The sequence below is a fragment of the Bos grunniens genome, chromosome 12 (assembly GCF_055505025.1).
Source record: "Bos grunniens cultivar Pamir isolate PY7600 chromosome 12, Bosgru_T2T1.0, whole genome shotgun sequence".
Lineage (NCBI taxonomy): Eukaryota > Metazoa > Chordata > Mammalia > Artiodactyla > Bovidae > Bos > Bos grunniens.
Genome location: NC_141176.1, coordinates 73,707,166 through 73,724,839, shown reverse-complemented (window position 1 = coordinate 73,724,839; position 17,674 = coordinate 73,707,166). Strand labels below are relative to the sequence as shown.

Below are 17,674 nucleotides of genomic sequence, written 5' to 3'. Positions count from 1 at the left end.
AAAATGTATTCTTTTTAATGGCTGCATAATACTCCATTGTGTATATGTACCACGGCTTTCTTATCCATTCGTCTGCTGATGGACATCTAGATTGCTTCCATGTCCTGGCTATTATAAACAGTGCTGCAATGAACACTGGGGTACACGTGTCTCTTTCCCTTCTGGTTTCCTCTGTGTGTATGCCCGGCAGTGGTATTGCTGGGTCGTATGGCAGTTCTATTTCCAGTTTTTAAGGAATCTCCACACTGTTCTCCATAGTGGCTGTACTAGTTTGCATTCCCACCAACAGTGTAAGAGGATTCCCTTTTCCCCACTCCAGCATTTATTGCTTGTAGACTTTTGGATCGCAGCCATTCGGACTGGCATGAAATGGTACCTCATTGTGGTTTTGATTTGCATTTCCCTGATGATGAGTGATGTTGAGCATCTTTTCATGTGTTTGTTAGCCATCTGTATGTATTCTTTGGAGAAATATCTGTTTATATCTTTGGTCCATTTTTTGATTGGGTCGTTTATGTTTTTGGAATTGAGCTTCAGGGGTTGCTTGTATATTTTTGAGATTAGTTGTTTGTCAGTTGCTTTATTTGCTATTATTTTCTTCCATTCTGAAGGCTGTCTTTTCACCTTGCTGATAGTTTCCTTTGATGTGTAGAAGCTTTTAAGTTTAATTAGGTCCCATTTGTTTATTTTTGCTTTTATTTCCAATATTCTGGGAGGTGGGTAATAGAGGATCCTACTGTGATGTATGTCGGAGAGTGTTTTGCCTATGTTCTCCTCTAGGAGTTTTATAGTTTCTGGTCTTACGTTGAGATCTTTAATCCATTTTGAGTTTATTTTTGTGTATGGTGTTAGAAAGTGTTCTAGTTTCATTGTTTTACAAGTGGTTGACCAGTTTTCCCAGCACCACTTGTTAAAGAGATTGTCTTTTCTCCATTGCATATTCTTGCTTCCGTTGTCAAAGATAAGGTGTCCATATGTGCGTGGATTTATCTCTGGGCTTTCTATTTTGTTCCATTGATCTATATTTCTGTCTTTGTGCCAGTACCATAGTCTTGACGACTGTGGCTTTGTAGTAGAGCCTGAAGTCAGGCAGGTTGATTCCTCCAGTTCCATTCTTCTTTCTCAAGATTTGTTTGGCTAATCAAGGTTTTTGTATTTCCATGCAAATTGTGAAATTATTTGTTCTAGCTCTGTGAAGAATACCGTTGGTAGCTTGATGGGGATTGCATTGAATATATAGATTGCTTTGGGTAGTATACTCATTTTCACTATATTGATTCTTCCAGCCCATGAACACGGTATACCTCTCCATCTATTAATGTCCTCTTTGATTTCTTTCACAAGTGTTTTATAGTTTTCTATATATAGGTCTTTTGTTTCTTTAGGTAGATATATTCCTAAGTATTTTATTCTTTTCGTTGCAATGGTGAATGGAATTGTTTCCTTAATTTCTCTTTCTATTTTCTCATTATTAGTGTATAGGAATGCAAGGGATTTCTCTGTGTTTATTTTATATTCAGCAACTTTACTATATTCATTGATTAGCTCTAGTAATTTTCTGGTGGAGTATTTAGGGTGTTCTATGTAGAGGATCATGGCATCTGCAAACAGTAAGAGTTTTACTTCTTTTCCAATTTGGATTCCTTTTATTTCTTTTTCTGCTCTGATTGCTGTGTCCAAATCTTCTAAGACTATGTTGAATAGTAGTTGTGAGAGTGGGCACCCTTGTCTTGTTCCTGACTTTAGGGGAAATGCTTTCAATTTTTCCCCATTGAGGCTAATGTTTGCTGTGGGTTTGTCATATATAGCTTTTATTATATTGAGGTATGTTCCTTCTATTCCTGCTTTCTGGAGAGTGTTTATCATGATGGATGTTGAATTTTGTCAAAGGCTTTCTCTGCTTCTATTGAGATAATCATACGGCTTTTATTTTTCAATTTGATAATGTGGTGTATTACATTGATTGATTTGTGGATATTGAAGAATCCTTGCATCCCTGGGATAAAGCCCACTTGGTCATGATGTATGATCTTTATAATGTGTTGTTGGATTCTGATTGCTAGAATTTTGTTAAGGATTTTTGCATCTATGTTCATCAGTGATATTGGCCTGTAGTTTTCTTTTATTGTGGCATCTTTGTCAGGTTTTGGTATTAGAGTGGTGGTGGCCTCATAGAATGAGTTTGGAAGTTTCCCTTCCTCTGCAATTTCCTAGAAGAATTTAAGTAAGATAAGTGTTAGCTCTTCTCTAAATTTTTGGCAGAATCCAGCTGTGAAGCCGTCTGGACCTGGGCTTTTGTTTGCTGGAAGATTTCTGATTACAATTTCAATTTCCGTGCTTGTGATGGGTCTGTTAAGATTTTCTATTTCTTCCTGGTCCAGTTTTGGAAAGTTGTACTTTTCTAAGAATTTGTCCATTTCTTCCATGTTGTCCATTTTATTGGCATATAATTGATGATAGTAGACTCTTATGATCTTGTGTATTTATGTGTTGTCTGTTGTGATCTACCATTTTCATTTCTAATTTTATTGATTTGATTTTTCTCCCTTTGTGTCTTGATGAGTCTGGCTAATGGTTTGTCAATTTTATTTATCCTCTCAAATAACCTGCTTTTGGCTTTGTTGAGTTTTACTATGGTCTATTTTGTTTCTTTTGCATTTACTTCTGCCCTAATTTTTAAGATTTATTTCCTTCTACTAACCCTGGGGTTCTTCATTTCTTCCTTTCTCGTTGCTTTAGGTGTAGAGTTAGGTTATTTATTTGACTTTTTTGTTGTTTCTTGAGGTATGCCTGATTGCTATGAACCTTCTCCTTAGCACTGCATTTACAGTGTTCCACAGGTTTTGGGTTGTTGTGTTTTCAGTTTCATTCATTTCATTGCATATTTTGATTTCTTTTTTGATTTCTTCTGTGGTATATTGGTTATTCAGCAGCGTGTTGTTCAGCCTCCATATGTTGGAATATTTTAATAGTTTTCTCCTGTAATTGAGATCTAATCTTACTGCATTGTGGTTAGAAAAGATGCTTGGAATGATTTCAATTTTTTTAAAATTTACCAAGGCTAGATTTATGGCCCAGGATATGATCTATCCTGTAGAAAGTTCCGTGTGCACTTGAGAAAAAGGTGAAATTCATTGTGTTGGGGTGAAATATCCTATACATATCAATTAGGTCTAACTGGTTTGTCGTATCATTTAAAGTTTGTGTTTCCTTGTTAATTTTCTGTTTAGTTGATTTTTCCACAGGTGTGAGTTGGGTATTAAAGTCTCCCACTATTATTGTTATACTTCCCCTTTCATACTTGTTAACATTTGTCTTACATATTGCAGTGCTCTTACGTTGGGTGCATATATATTTATAATTGTTACATCTTCTTGAATTGATCCTTTGATCCTTATGTAGTGTCCTTCTTTGTCTCTTTTCACAGCATTTGTTTTAAAGTCTATTTTATCTGATATAAGTATTGCTACTCCTGCTTTCCTTTGGTCTCTGTTTGCGTAGAATATCTTTTTCCAGCCCTTCAGTTTCAGTCTGTATGTGTCCCTTATTTTGAGATGGGTCTCTTGTAGACAACATATATAGGGGTCTTATTTTTGTATCCACTCAGCAACTCTTTGTCTTTTGATTGGGGCATTCAACCCACTTATGTTTAAGGTAATTATTGATAAGTATGAACCCATTATGAAGGAGATCAGTCCTGGGTGTTCTTTGGAAGGAATGATGCTAAAGCTGAAATTCCAGTACTTTGGCCACCTCATGCGAAGAGTTAACTCATTTGAAAAGACTCTGATGCTGGGAGGGATTGGGGGCAGGAGGAGAAGGGGATGACAGAGGATGAGATGGGTGGATGGCATCACTGACTCGATGGAGGTGAGTCTCAGTGAACTCCAGGAGTTGGTGATGGACAGGGAGGCCTGGCGTGCTGCGATTCATGGGGTCACAAAGAGTGGAACACGACTGAGTGACTGATCTGACCTGATCTGATCTGATGAACCCATTGCCATTTACTTTATTGTTTTGGGTTCGAGTTTATACACCCTTTTTGTGTTTCCTGTCTAAAGAAGATCCTTTAGCATTTTTTGGAGAGCTGGTTTGGTGGTGCTGAATTCTCTCAGCTTTTGCTTGTCTGTAAAGCTTTGGACAGAGTGCCTGATGAACTATGGATGGAGGTTCATGACACTGTACAGGAGACAGGGATCAAGACCATCCCCATGGTAAAGAAATGCAAAAAAGCAAAATGGCTGTCTGAGGAGGCCTTACAAAAAGCTGTGAAAAGAAGAGAAACGAAAAGCTAAGCAGGAAAGGAAACAAGATATAAGCATCTGAATGCAGAGTTCCAAAGAAGAGCAAGGAGAGATAAGAAAGCCTTCCTCAGCAATCAATGCAAAGAAATAGAGGAAAGCAACAGAATGGGAAAGACTAGAGATCTCAAGAAAATTAGAGATACCAAGGGAACATTTCATGCAAAGTTGGGCTCAATAATGTTGATGTATGACAAAACCAATACAATATTGTAAAGTAAAAAATAAATACATAAATAAAAAAATAAAAAAAATTTAAAAATGGCACAAAGGAAAAAAAATAAAAACAAAATAATTCTTTATAAAATAAATAAATAAAAGACAGAAATGGTATGGTCCTAACAGAAGCAGAAGATATTAAGAAAAGGTGGCAAGAATACACAGAACTGTACAAAAAAGAGCTTCACTATCCAGATAATCACGATGGTGTGATCACTTATCTAGAGCCAGACATCCTTGTATGTGAAGTCAAGCAGGCCTTAGAAAGCATCACTATGAACAAAGCTAGTGGAGGTGATGCAACTCCAGTTGAGCTATTTCAAATCCTGAAAGATGATGCTGTGAAAGTGCTGCACTAAATATGCCAGCAAATTTGGAAATCTCAGCAGGGGCCATAGTATTGGAAAAGTTCAGTTTTCATTTTGATCCCACAATCCCTAAGAATGCTCAAACTACTGCACAATTGCACTCATCTCACATGGCTAGTAAAGTAATACTTAAAATTCTCCAAGCCAGGCTTCAGGAATATGTGAACCATGAACTTCCAGATGTTCAACCTGGTTTTAGAAAAGGCAGAGGAACCAGAGATCAAATGGCCAACACCTGCTGGATCATAGAAAAAGCAAGAGAGTTTCAGAAAAACATGTATTTCTGCTTTATTGACTATGCCAAAGTCTTTGACTTCATGGATCACAATAAACTGTGGAAAGTTGTGAAAGAGATGGGAATACCAGACCACCTGACCTGCCTCTTGAGAAACCTATATGCAGGTCAGGAATCAACAGTTAGAATTGGACATGGAACAACAGACTGGTTCCAAATAGGAAAAGGAGTACGTCAAGGCTGTATATTGTCACCTTGCTTATTTAACTTATATGCAGAGTACATCATGAGAAACCCTGGACTGGAAGAAGCACAAGCTGGAATCAAGATTTCTGGGAGAAATATCAATAACCTCAGATATGCAGATGATACCACCCTTATGGCAGAAAATGAAGAGGAACTAAAAAGCCTCTTGGTGAAAGTGAAAGTAGAGAGTGAAAAAGTTGGCTTAAAGCTCAACATTCAGAAAATGGAGATCATGGTCTCTTGTCCCATCACTTCGTGGAAAATAGATGGGGAAACAGTGGAAACAGTGTCAGACTTTATTTTTTGGGGCCCCCAAATCACTGCAGATGGTGATTGCAGCCATGAAATTAAAAGACGCTTACTCCTTGGAAGGAACATTATGATCAACCTAGATAACATATTCAAAAGCAGAGACATTACTTTGCCAACAAAGGTCTGTCTAGTCAATACTATGTTTTTTCCAGTAGTCATGTATGGATGTGAGAGTTGAACTGTGAAGAAAGCTGAGCAGCAAAGAATTGATGCTTTTGAACTGTGGTGTTGGAGAAGACTCTTGAGAGTCCCTTGGACTGCAAGGACATCCAACCAGTCCATTCTAAAGGAGATCAGTCCTGGGTGTTCTTTGGAAGGACTGATTCTAAAGCTGAAACTCCAGTACTTTGGCCACCTCATGCAAAGAGTTGACTCATTGGAAAAGACTCTGATGCTGGGAGGAATTGGGGGTAGGAGAAGGGGACTACAGAGGATGAGATGGCTGGATGGCATCACCGACTCGATGGACATGAGTTTGAGTGAACTCTTGGAATTGGTGATGGACAGGGAGGCCTGGCATGCTGCAATTCATGAGGTCGCAACGAGTCTGACATGGCTGAGCGACTGAATTGAACTAAACTGAACTGAGAATTACTTCCCAACCACAAAAGACTCTTGAACTGGGAAGGAATGGATCTGCGACCCATCTGTGAATAAGCCAGGTGAATCGACTTTGTTTGTGCTAGAAAGGGAATCAACTTGTTGAAATTGTAAATTATGATGACCTAAAAAGTATGTTTGAGACAACTTCAAATTTCTATATGTTCTGGATTAAAGTCAAGGCAGAATATCCTGAGATTGCCACAAAGCACTGAAAATCCTGCTTCCATTTCCAATAAGCTATCTTTGTAAAGCAGAGTTTTCTGCAGCGACAGCAACCAAAAGAAGATCACAGAGTAGATTAGACATAAACAACACACTTCGGGTGTCACTCTCTCCCATCAAACCCTGGATGAGACCATCTAGTTGTAGAAAAACAAGCTCAGGGCTCCCTGATTCTTCAGTATGGTGAGTTGTATAATTATTTTATTATATATCAAAATGTATAATAATAGAGATAAAGTGCACAATAAATAAAGTGATTGAATCATCTTGAAATCATCCCACTCTCCCTGGTCCGTGGAAAAATTGTCTTCCATGAAACTGGTCCATGGTTCCAAAAAGGTTGAACGTGACTGATCTACAGGATCTCTTTCAAATAGTCAAAGCTTTAAGTTTTAAATCTCCAGCGGGTATAAGAGCAGTACTAAAATGTTTCAGCTGAAATAATGCTGGTCCTCAAGCGTTTTCAACCAAGACATATAGAAAAATGGGATTCACAATTTAAACATAATCCTGTGGCTATCCATAGTTCTGAATACAGTGAAAATTTCTCTATCACTCCTCCTAGTAATATATCCACCTCTGTAAACTCAGGAGTGGGCACCTAACTGAAATCTAGCCAATCATATGCCATGTCTTGTCCAAAGGGCTTGGCTGACAGATAACCTCATGGCTAACCAAGCCAACTGGATTTCTTCCTTGAGAATGTTGAGCGGTGGTAGTAGGGGGTGGGGGAGGTGGGGTGATTTTTGTTGTGTTTTGTTTTGTTTTGCTGGAGCTAGAAAGGGAAAACCTCTCTTTCCTTTCTGATGAGGGAGTTTCAAGGACATGACCCATGATTGTAACCATGTACCCCATTTACATGGAGAGCCTGAAATAATAAAGCAGGCACTCAGGGAAAGTCATACAGTCAACAATTATTTATTAAATATCTACTCTTCCAGGAGCTAGGGAAACATGAGTGAACAGGATGAGTGCTATAAAGTAGAGTTTAGTAAAATCAAGTCCCTAGGGCTCCTGAGGCTAACAGGATCCCTCCTTGTGAAAGGTTGTTGTTGAATCACGCAAATACACAGGGATTCTTGGCCTCTGGAGGAGAAGAATTCAATCCGGGGCCAGAGACGAGGCTTGATCGCTCAGAGCTTTTGTGTAATAAAGTTTTATTGAAGTATAAAGGAGATAGAGAAAGCTTCTGACATAGGCATCAGAAGGGGGCAGAAAGAGTACCCGCCTGCTAGTCTTTAGCTGGATGTTATGAAGTCACTAGCAGTCTGTTAATGAAAGAAAGGAATGTCTTAAAATTCAGAATGGCACCAGGCCCCTCACCCATAAGATGCATTTTGGGATAGTCTTGGCGCCAAATGGTTTATCCTGGGCCATAAAATGATTAACTTGAATCTTGAAGGAGGACAGATCACCATTCAAATAGTTTCATTTACATAGATTAGGAGAACAATATCCATACTGGTTTGTCAAGTAGGTTCTGGGCCAAGAGGCGGAACCAACTTGGAGACAGAGTTTGGGGTAAAGGCATAGTACATTAGCATAGCTTAAGACAAACATTTCCATAAGAAAAAGGCATTGGTTATCTCTAGGCTCAAGAATAGCTAACTTCAGGCGAAACCTTGTGTCATTATGGCCACACAGTACTTTAAGAGAAACCTCCCTTTAAATTTGTATAGAGAAGGAAAAAAATATTGCTTGTTTGTTTCCTCCTGCCGCTTAAGAGAGATAAAAATGTCTGACACTTGCAGGCTATTTCCTCCATTTGGAGAACCCTGGCCTTCCTGCCTGTTACCCTCTCATTCCCCACTTTTCTTTTAGGAGAATTATGTTGCCTAGGTAAAAGGGGCATCGTTCTCATTCCATAACTACTTCTGAGCTGACAAGGGGCGTTGTCCCTAAATTGGTGAGGCAACATATTCTCCTAATCCTCATATTGAGGATATCTGATCCAGGGGCCCCAAATAGTAGCTGGAGGAAGCTACAGCAGTAGCAGGAGTTTGAGCAACCATTTGTAACTTAAAAGCTTTCATGTGGCTAGAAACAAATCCAGTTATACAATTACAGATGCAGGGAGCAAACAGCAAGAACAAAACAACCAGAATTATTGTAATTAAGATAGTTGTCCACCATGGGGAACTAGTTAACGTTTCCCAAAGTGAAGCAATTGAGGCTTCAGGAGTATCCATGGCCCCAATCATCTTGTCCATGTGGTTAGTAAAATGAGTAACATTCGTGCTCATATCAGGTATATATGTACAGCACTGGGTATGAATAATGGCACAAGTTCCTCCTTGTGCAGCTGTCAGAATATCTAAGGCCAATCTGTTTTGTAAAACCACCTTTCTAGTTTGTGCTTGTTCAGCATTAAGAGCTGAAATAGCCTTTTGAGAATCTTGTAATGCCTGTTGAGTAAAATTAGTCAAAGCATCCACTCGTAACATAACATCTGTAGTTCCCAAAGAGGGAACAAACGCTGCAGCCAAATAATCATATCAATAAAATACAGACCTTGCCCACCGAGTTTTAAGGTGGGGTAAATTAGCAGGCTTTCCTGGAAGCTCTGAAAATATAAAGCCATGAGTAAAGGCTAGACCCAGGGTGCATCTCCCTATCCAACCAGGGGGAAGCCATGCCCATAGGTAAGAGCCACATATCCAATAAGTCCCGTTTGGAGCAAGCCAGCGCGACTGAGATATCCAGTCCCAATTCGTGCCTGGCCAGACAAAGGGAGAACCTGAACTGGGATTGGAAAACACGGGAATGATTACATTGCATGTTTCCTGAGACAAATATCCCACTTGTTTCCAATCATTGTAATTAAGTTGTTGGCTAACTTTTGGGGACGGCTCTGTTTGTTCCCAGCATATAGAGGCAGTAGATATTAAACGTCCTTTTTCAGGAGTTAGCCATGTAACCTCATCCCATATTTGATAAACGTCAGGTAAAAAACCATTAGATCTAGACCTATTTACCTTATATGTAGCAAAATAGTCATTGAACCGAGACAATGTATAATCAAAATTAAAAGTCACATTATGTCCATAGTTAGAGTACAAAGTGTTGCACCAGTCCATTTTAGGGTTGGTAGATGTCATCAGATGAAGAAGAGGCATCACATGTGATTGTTGTCAAAGGTATTCGCAGACTTGGAGAAAGTCTTTTCCTTGAAGTGGGGATGTCCACCACGGGAAGCCTTCCACTGACGAAGAGGGGAGCGCTCCGCAGACCCAGCAGTTAGACCGATTGTGGAATGCAGCATAAGAGTGAGCCCAGGACAGGAAGACATTGTCTTGAGGATCCAACGGCAGACTCAGGACATTTGGAGTCAGCAGAAGTAAGCTCACATAGGTTATCAGGCCCATCTAAAAGGTACAAAGTCAGAGCATAGAAAGTAAAGACATAAAATGAAGTCACTTAATTTTGGTCAGGGTGCCACCTCTTAACTCGAGTATGATGTACCCACGAATCAATTCCTGGCACTTTGACAGCTGTGGGAGAAGAAAGAATAACCTGGTAAGGACCTTCCCAGAGAGGCTCGAGGGATGGGCCCCCAGATCCCAATGTTTTTATGAGGACCTCGGTTCCTGGCTCAAATAGAGGTTTGCTTGTCTCGGCGGCTGGGTCAGAAGTCGTCTCCCGGAGTTCTGTTAATGCCTGTTGAAAAGCTGAGAGCTGAGTTAAATAATTAGTTAATTCCAAGGCTTCAGGGTCTATAACAATGTCTGTGCGTAAGAAAGGCCTTCCATAAATACATTCAAAGGGGACAGTCCCTTCTTTTGGGGGGTAGTTCGAGCCCTCATTAAAGCTATGGGTAGGACTTTAATCCATTTGTCCTGCGTCTCTTGAGTTAATTTGCGCAGATGTCTTTTAATAATGTCATTAGCTTTTTCAACTTTTCCGGGGGATTCGGGTCTCCAGGAACAGTGTAAGTGATATTCTACTCCTAGAGCTTTAGATACCCCCTGAGTTACAGCAGCTTTAAAGGCGGAACCATTGTCACTCTGAAGGCTCCGTGGCAGCCCAAACCTGGGGATAATTTCATGGATTAAAATCTTTATAACCTCCTTAGCCTGTTCACTACAACAGGGAAAAGCCTCAATCCATCCAGTAAAGGTATCTACCCAAACTTGTAAGCAAGAATATCCATTAGCTTTTGGCATATGAGTAAAATCAATTTCCCAATCCTCTCCAGGATACTTCCCACTTCGTTGTAATCCAGATTTTGCTAGCTTTTCAGTCTTTGGGTTATTTGTTTGACAAATCTCACACCTTTTGATAATATTCTTTAAAGTTTTCATTACATTTTTACCTTCAAACAAACGAGAAACCATTTGGTAAGTACTCTCGGCACCCAAATGAAAACTCTGATGTAAACCCTTAAGAATTTTCCACTGAGCATTTTCAGGAATTATTAATCGTCCATCCTCAGACTGTAACCATCCTTTATCAGTAATCTTTGCTCCTCGTTTCTCATATCTTTCTAATTCTTCCTCAGTATATTGTGGTCTTTTCTGTTCCTCAGGACCTGTCCAGATCAAAGGCGTCTGTAGTGAAGGGGTTTCGTAAAGTGCCACTTTCCTAGCTTGACAGTCAGCCAGATGATTACCTTCAGCTATTTTACTCCCATCCCTGCTGTGCCCTTTGCAGTGCATAACAGCTACTTCTTTAGGACAATATATAGCAGTTAAAAGTCTCTCGATCTCTCTGAAATGCTTAATAGGTTCTCCTGTTGCTGTTTTAAAGTGTCTCTCTTTCCATATTGCAGCATGAGCATGTAAAGTCAAATAAGCATACTTAGAATCTGTGTAGATATTTACCCGCTGCCCTTTGCTTAACTCTAGAGCTCGGGTCAGGGCCACAAGCTCCGCTAACTGAGCACTGGTTCCCTGGGGGAGAGATTTTGCTTCCAAAACCTGTTCAGCAGTCACCATGGCGTAACCTGCTTTACGCTTTCCATCCTGAACAAAAGAACTGCCATCTGTAAATATTTCCATGTCAGGATTGTCTAATGGGGTATCCGTTAGATCCTCCTGAGCTGCATAGTTCAAAGTTAGGAATTGAGAACAATCGTGATCAGGTGTTTCATTTTCCTTCTCAGGAAGGAAAAGTGGCAGGATTTAAATTTCCACAAACTTTAAGCTTAGTTACTGGTCCTTCTAACAACAATGACTGATACTTAAGAAGCCTACCGTCTGTCATCCAAATATTAACCTTAGAATTTAAGATTCCACTCACATCATGAGAAGTCAGAACAGTAAGGTTTCGTCCATTAATTATTTTTAAAGCTTCAGGTGCTAATAAAGCCACTGCTCCAATTACTCTTAGGCAGTGGGGCCACACACATGAGACTACATCTAATTCTCTGCTTAGATAAGCAATAGGTTGGTGGTGAGGCCCTCGGGATTGTGTCAAAACTCCCAATGCCACACCTTTTCTTTCAGTGACAAACAAATTAAATTCTGACCCTGTGGGCAAGCTCAGAGCTGGAGCTTGCAGGAGAGCAGTCTGAAGAACCTTAAAAGACTTTTGAGTTTCTGGAGACCAAACCAGTTTGTCGGTTTGGGCCTGCTGAGTTTCAGCTATAAGTTTATATAAAGGCTGGGCAAGTTCCCTGTAACCTGGAATCCAAATGTGACAGTAACCTGTGATTCCCAAAAATCCTCTCAATTGTCTTAAAGTCATAGGTAGGGGGTGATTTAGTATAGGTTTAATTCTCTCAGGGCCTATGGCCCTAATCCCTTCTGATATGATTAGGCCCAGATATCTAACCGATTGTTGACAAAGCTGAGCCTTTTCTCTTGATGCCTTGTAACCACAGTCTGCCAGAAAGTTTAAGAAATCTTCTGAGGCTCGTGAACTAGCTTCCTCTGTCTCAGCACAGAGCAAAATATCATCTACATATTGTAACACCACTGCTTCAGAGCTATTAAAGTTTTGTAGATCCCGTGACAAACTGTCCGAATAAGTGAGGACTGTCACGAAATCCCTGGGGCAAAACTGTCCAGGTTAACTGAGAAGCTGGCTGCATAGGGTCTTCAAAGGCAAATAGGAATTGACTTTCTTCCGCCAAAGGCACTGAATAGAAGGCATCCTTTAAATCAATTACTGAGAAATATTTGGCCCGTTCAGGAATTTCAGATAATAGAGTATAAGGATTAGGCACCACGGGGTGTAAAGGAACTACAGCCTCATTTATTATTCATAAATCTTGAACTAGTCTCCATTTACCATTCGATTTCTTTATACCCAAAATAGGAGTGTTGCAAGGACTGTTACAGGGAATTAATAGTCCCTGCTCCTTTAAATTTTCGATGATGGGTTTTAACCCTTCCTTAACTTCAGATTTCAGTGGATACTGCTTCTTATGTGGAAATACGTGTGGGTCTTTGAGCTTAACAATTACAGGAATAGCATTTTGTGCTCGACCCATACTCTAGGATTTACATTTTGTTCAACTAAAGCGAGAGAAAGGGAAGGCTCCATATTCATGAAAACAGAGGCATGGACCTTGCTCAGTATATCCCTTCCCAAAAGGGGTAAGGGAGATTCTGGAACAATCAGAAACTCGTGTGAAAACAGCACAGAATCCCAGTTGCAAGATAAAGAATAACCGAAATAATACCTTTTGGCTCGTCCAGACAGTCCCATTATGGAAGCGGATCGGGAAGAAAGTGGGCCAGGGGCTTCAGTAAGCACAGAATAAGTTGCCCCAGTATCTAAAAGGAAATCAACGGATTGGCCCCCCACAATTATTAATACCCGGGGTTCCTCAGGTGTAATTAGGACGGGAGCTTGTGTGGTCACCCCCGGGCACCTTCAGTCCTGATTGTCTTGAGAGTCCGACCCGGGAGACCTACGCCTCTGGGGGCAGTATCTCTTCCAGTGTGGTCCTTTGCAGACCGGACATGGAGCCGAGGGCGGCTTAGATGCCTGAGGGCAATCCCGCTTGAGGTGCCCCTCCTTTCCACAGTAGTAGCAAGCCCATCCCTTTTCACCTGGGCCCCTCTGGGCATTTTTCTCAGGCTGTTTAAGAACGTTTTTCATAGCCATGGTGAAGGCTTCCGCCTTTTCCTTTGTCTTTTTTTGCCTTTCTTTCTTTTCCTCATATTCCCTACCATAATAGACTGTCTGAGCCAGTTGTAACAGAGTATCAAAAGACTGATTTGGTCCATACGCCTGTTTTAGTAGCTTACGGCGGATATCTGGAGCCAAATGAGTGAGAAATCTATCCTTTAAGATCACTTTTCCCTCTTCACTTTCGGGATCAATCTCAGTGAATCTGCAAAGGCCTTCTCTCAGTCTATCTAGGAATTTACCAGGAACTTCTTTCTCCTCCTGTTCTATATCTGCCAATTTGCTATAGTTTAAAGGCTTAGAACGCGCCTGCCTAAGTCCCTCAAGAATACATCTAACAAAATGACTCTGATCCCATCTTCCTTTAGCTGTGTTGTAGTCCCAGTCTGGTTCTATAGTTGGGACCGCCTGATTCCCAGTGGGGAGGGCCGCTATCTCATTCTTCCTCTTCCCTACTGATTCATTACCAAGCCACTCATCTCCATAAGCAACCGCTTTTCCCAAAACTCGAGTCTTTGACTCAGGAGTCAGCATTTGTCCCACGATATACATCACATCCTTCCAAGTGAGGTCATAAAGCAGAGTAACACCTTTAAAAGCTCTAATATATTTTTCTGGGTCCTCTAAATAGTCTCCCAGATCCTCCTTGATTCTTTGTATTTCTTGAAAAGAAAAAGGTTTATTAACTCTCACAGACTGATTATTTCTCCTGGTGGGTGTTTCATAAAGAGGCAACAGCTTGTGTGGCTGTTCCTCAGTCTCTCTGGCTGCTCTGCGCATATGATCCCAGGGATAGATTGGAGAAACCTGTTTCTCCTCTTCTCTTTGTCTCCTGTCCTCCATCTCATCGCTTACTTCGATGGTCTGAGTTTCTACTGAAACCAGAGTAGTCTGAGGTTGTACTGAGACAGGAGTTGTTTGGACCTCCATGTGGGCAGTTTGAATCCCAGTTTTGAGTCCCAGGTATGGGGGCAAAGTAAGAGAACAGGAGGGAACTGAAGGTTTCACGCCCAAATCTATACCCTTAGGACATAAGTCTGGCATATTTCGCAGAGAGAAAAAGGGCAACACATATGCTACTTCTACCCATTTCCCTTGTTCGTTACAGAACCGGTCTAATTGTAGAACAGTATTATACTTAAGAGACCCTCCAACTGGCCACCATTTGCCATCCTCCAATGGATACCGTGGCCATGCAGTATCACATAGGAAGACCAGGTGTGTCTTCTTTAAGCCCTGGGGATCAAATCTATCCCAGTTTTTCAGGATACAGTTCAAAGGAGTGAGGCTGGAATTGTTAGCTCCCATCTGTAAGAGAGAAAAAAAGTGACCAGCGCCATTTTTTCTACCAGAGGCGTCCCTCCCTGCTCTAGATGGGGGTGTAAATAGACGTTACACCAAAAGCTTTTCCTTCCTGGTCAGACTTAGTCTGTCCCTTACCGACGCAGGCACCGTACTCGTCCCCCCCCCCCCCCCCCCCCGGTTCTACCACCGAGATGGGGTGGGGATGTACCAGGGGTAGACTTGATAGCATCCTTACTTGATGTCCAGCTCTTCACCCTTAACCTTGCTTGCCTCTGATGTCAGCCGGGGTGAATCAGAGTAACCTTCCGGAATGCCTCCCAAGCTAAGACTACCGGGGGAAACATTCATCACCTGAGTGCCTGTGCACGACCCTGAGTATTTCCTGACCACAATAAGACTGACACGAACATAAAACTGAGATGTTCTTTCCAAGCATCACCACACCAGTATAACAGCCTCCTCTGATCCACTAAGAGCCGGTGTTACCAAAGAAAAAAAACCCATTGCAGTCCCAATCTGAGTAACCTTTAACCTCAGAGATGTTCTGGGAGCTAGAGCTCCATCTAGCTTCCCAACTTTTGATTCCTAGTGAGGCTAGACACTTTCTTGACTACCAATCCAAGTTTGGGACCTAAGCCACAGTACACAATAACAGTATAGATCACAAGTCCCTTGAAAGTCTATGATCCGATAGATTAGGTTAGTACTTCTAATTCCCAAGGATTTATGAAATGGTCAAAGAGACCGAAAAGTTTGACCAAGAAAGGGCAGTTCGGTCTACACGCTTTGCCCATTTCTGGTCGGTTCCCGAAGGAGACATTGGCTGCCTCTTGGCATTGGCAGGTTGGTATAACACCCCGACAGGTTTCTGCCATAAGCCGTATGAGATCACCTTGGAACCGCAGAGCAGGGCCCCTTACTTGCTTCACGCAGGGCATGCCACTCATTCACACAAGCACACCGTAGAGTTAGTAAAGCATGGCAGAAAACGTGTTCGCTAAGAGAACAAAGAACTAAAGCTCCAAGCATCCTTACCTTGTCCTGAAGGATCCCGGACGAGCCCCCAAGATGAAAGGTTGTTGTTGAATCACGCAAATACACAGGGATTCTTGGCCCCCGGAGGAGAAGAATTCAATCCGGGGCCAGAGACGAGGCTTGATCGCTCAGAGCTTTTGTGTAATAAAGTTTTATTGAAGTATAAAGGAGATAGAGAAAGCTTCTGACATAGGCATCAGAAGGGGGTAGAAAGAGTACCGCCTGCTAGTCTTTAGCTGGATGTTATGAAGTCACTAGCAGTCTGTTAATGAAAGAAAGGAATGTCTTAAAATTCAGAATGGCACCAGGCCCCTCACCCATAAGATGCATTTTGGGATAGTCTTGGCGCCAAATGGTTTATCCTGGGCCATAAAATGATTAACTTGAATCTTGAAGGACAGATCACCATACAAATAGTCTCATTTACATAGATTAAGAGAACAATATCCATACTGGTTTGTCAAGTAGGTTCTGGGCCAAGAGGTGGAACCAACTTGGAGACAGAGTTTGGGGTAAAGGCATAGTACATTAGCATAGCTTAAGACAAACATTTCCATAAGAAAAAGGCATTGGTTATCTCTAGGCTCAAGAATAGCTAACTTCAGGCGGAACCAGGTGTCATTATGGCCACACAGTATTTTAAGAGAAACCTCCCTTTAAATTTGTATAGAGAAGGAAAAAAATATTGCTAGTTTGTTTCCTCCTGCCGCTTAAGAGAGATAAAAATGTCTGACACTTGCAGGCTATTTCCTCCGTTTGGAGAACCCTGGCCTTTCTGCCTGTTGCCCTCTCACTTGGACGGTGTGACCTGCTGGAGCAGAAGCTGTCACTTTCCAGCTCGTGTCCTCTGACTCTTGTCCAGGACTAGGGAGTTCACGGCTTATCATCAACTCTCCGCTTAGGGCCTCTTTCTAGCTATGGAAGCATACTGGGGCCATATGAAAAGCAAGCCAAAAACCTTGGATTCAACCCTTAACCACTGATGGATGAGGAATCGGTAGATAAATGACCCAGTGCCCTTGCCTGTGAGTTGGAATAATTCTGTCTCCCAAGGTGACTCCGAGAGAAGGAGCCCAGTTGCAAAAGCAGTAACTTTCTTGATAACACACTTTTTATTGGTTTCCTTCCTATTTTTGTCTCACTTCACTCCCTACATGTGTTTTCCTAGGATCCCTTCTAAAATAAACCAATTTCACTCAAATGTTTGCCTCAAGGTCTGCTACTGGGGAACCCAAACTATGAAACCTATGAGGAACATTCTCCCAATTATTGAAAACACATTGACTCCCTTGGCCCATGAAAATCCATATTAATATTATAAACCCTGGGTTTCTAAATACAGTAGCACTATTCACATGTTGATTTTGAGAACTTTAAATGTATCTGATCCAAATTGACGTGTGCTTTAACTGTACAATACACCACAGATTTCAAAGATAGCATAAAACTCTTGTCTCAAAGATTTTTTTACATTTATTACATGTTGATAGAGTATTTTTGACACATTGGTTTAAAAATGTCTTACTAATTAATATTTTTCCCTATTAACTTTTTCACATGGCTACTACAAATTCATATTTATAGATGTGGGTAACTATATATTTCTATGGACAGTACTGCTGTAACCAGTGGAAAGGCTTTAGCACCAAAAATTTCTCTCCCACTCAAGAAAGCAAATAAGTAAGAATCATGTTAGTATACAAATCTTGCTGCTGCTGCTGCTGCTTTGCTTTAGTTGTGTTCCACTCTGT

General features: G+C 41.1%; 1 long non-coding RNA gene across 2 annotated transcripts; it reads right to left on the bottom strand.

The window, feature by feature from the left end:
* Positions 1 to 9,459: 9,459 nt before the first annotated feature.
* On the bottom strand, positions 9,460 to 16,148 carry LOC147361901 (uncharacterized). Of its 2 annotated transcripts, none has more exons than XR_015137698.1 (2): positions 15,924 to 16,148; positions 9,460 to 9,997 (listed from the first exon to the last, which is right to left on the bottom strand). It is a non-coding gene; the product is annotated as an uncharacterized LOC147361901 (long non-coding RNA). The 2 variants fall into 2 exon arrangements; XR_015137697.1 differs by having other exon boundaries at positions 9,460 to 9,871.
* Between the last annotated feature and the right edge of the window lie 1,526 nt (positions 16,149 to 17,674).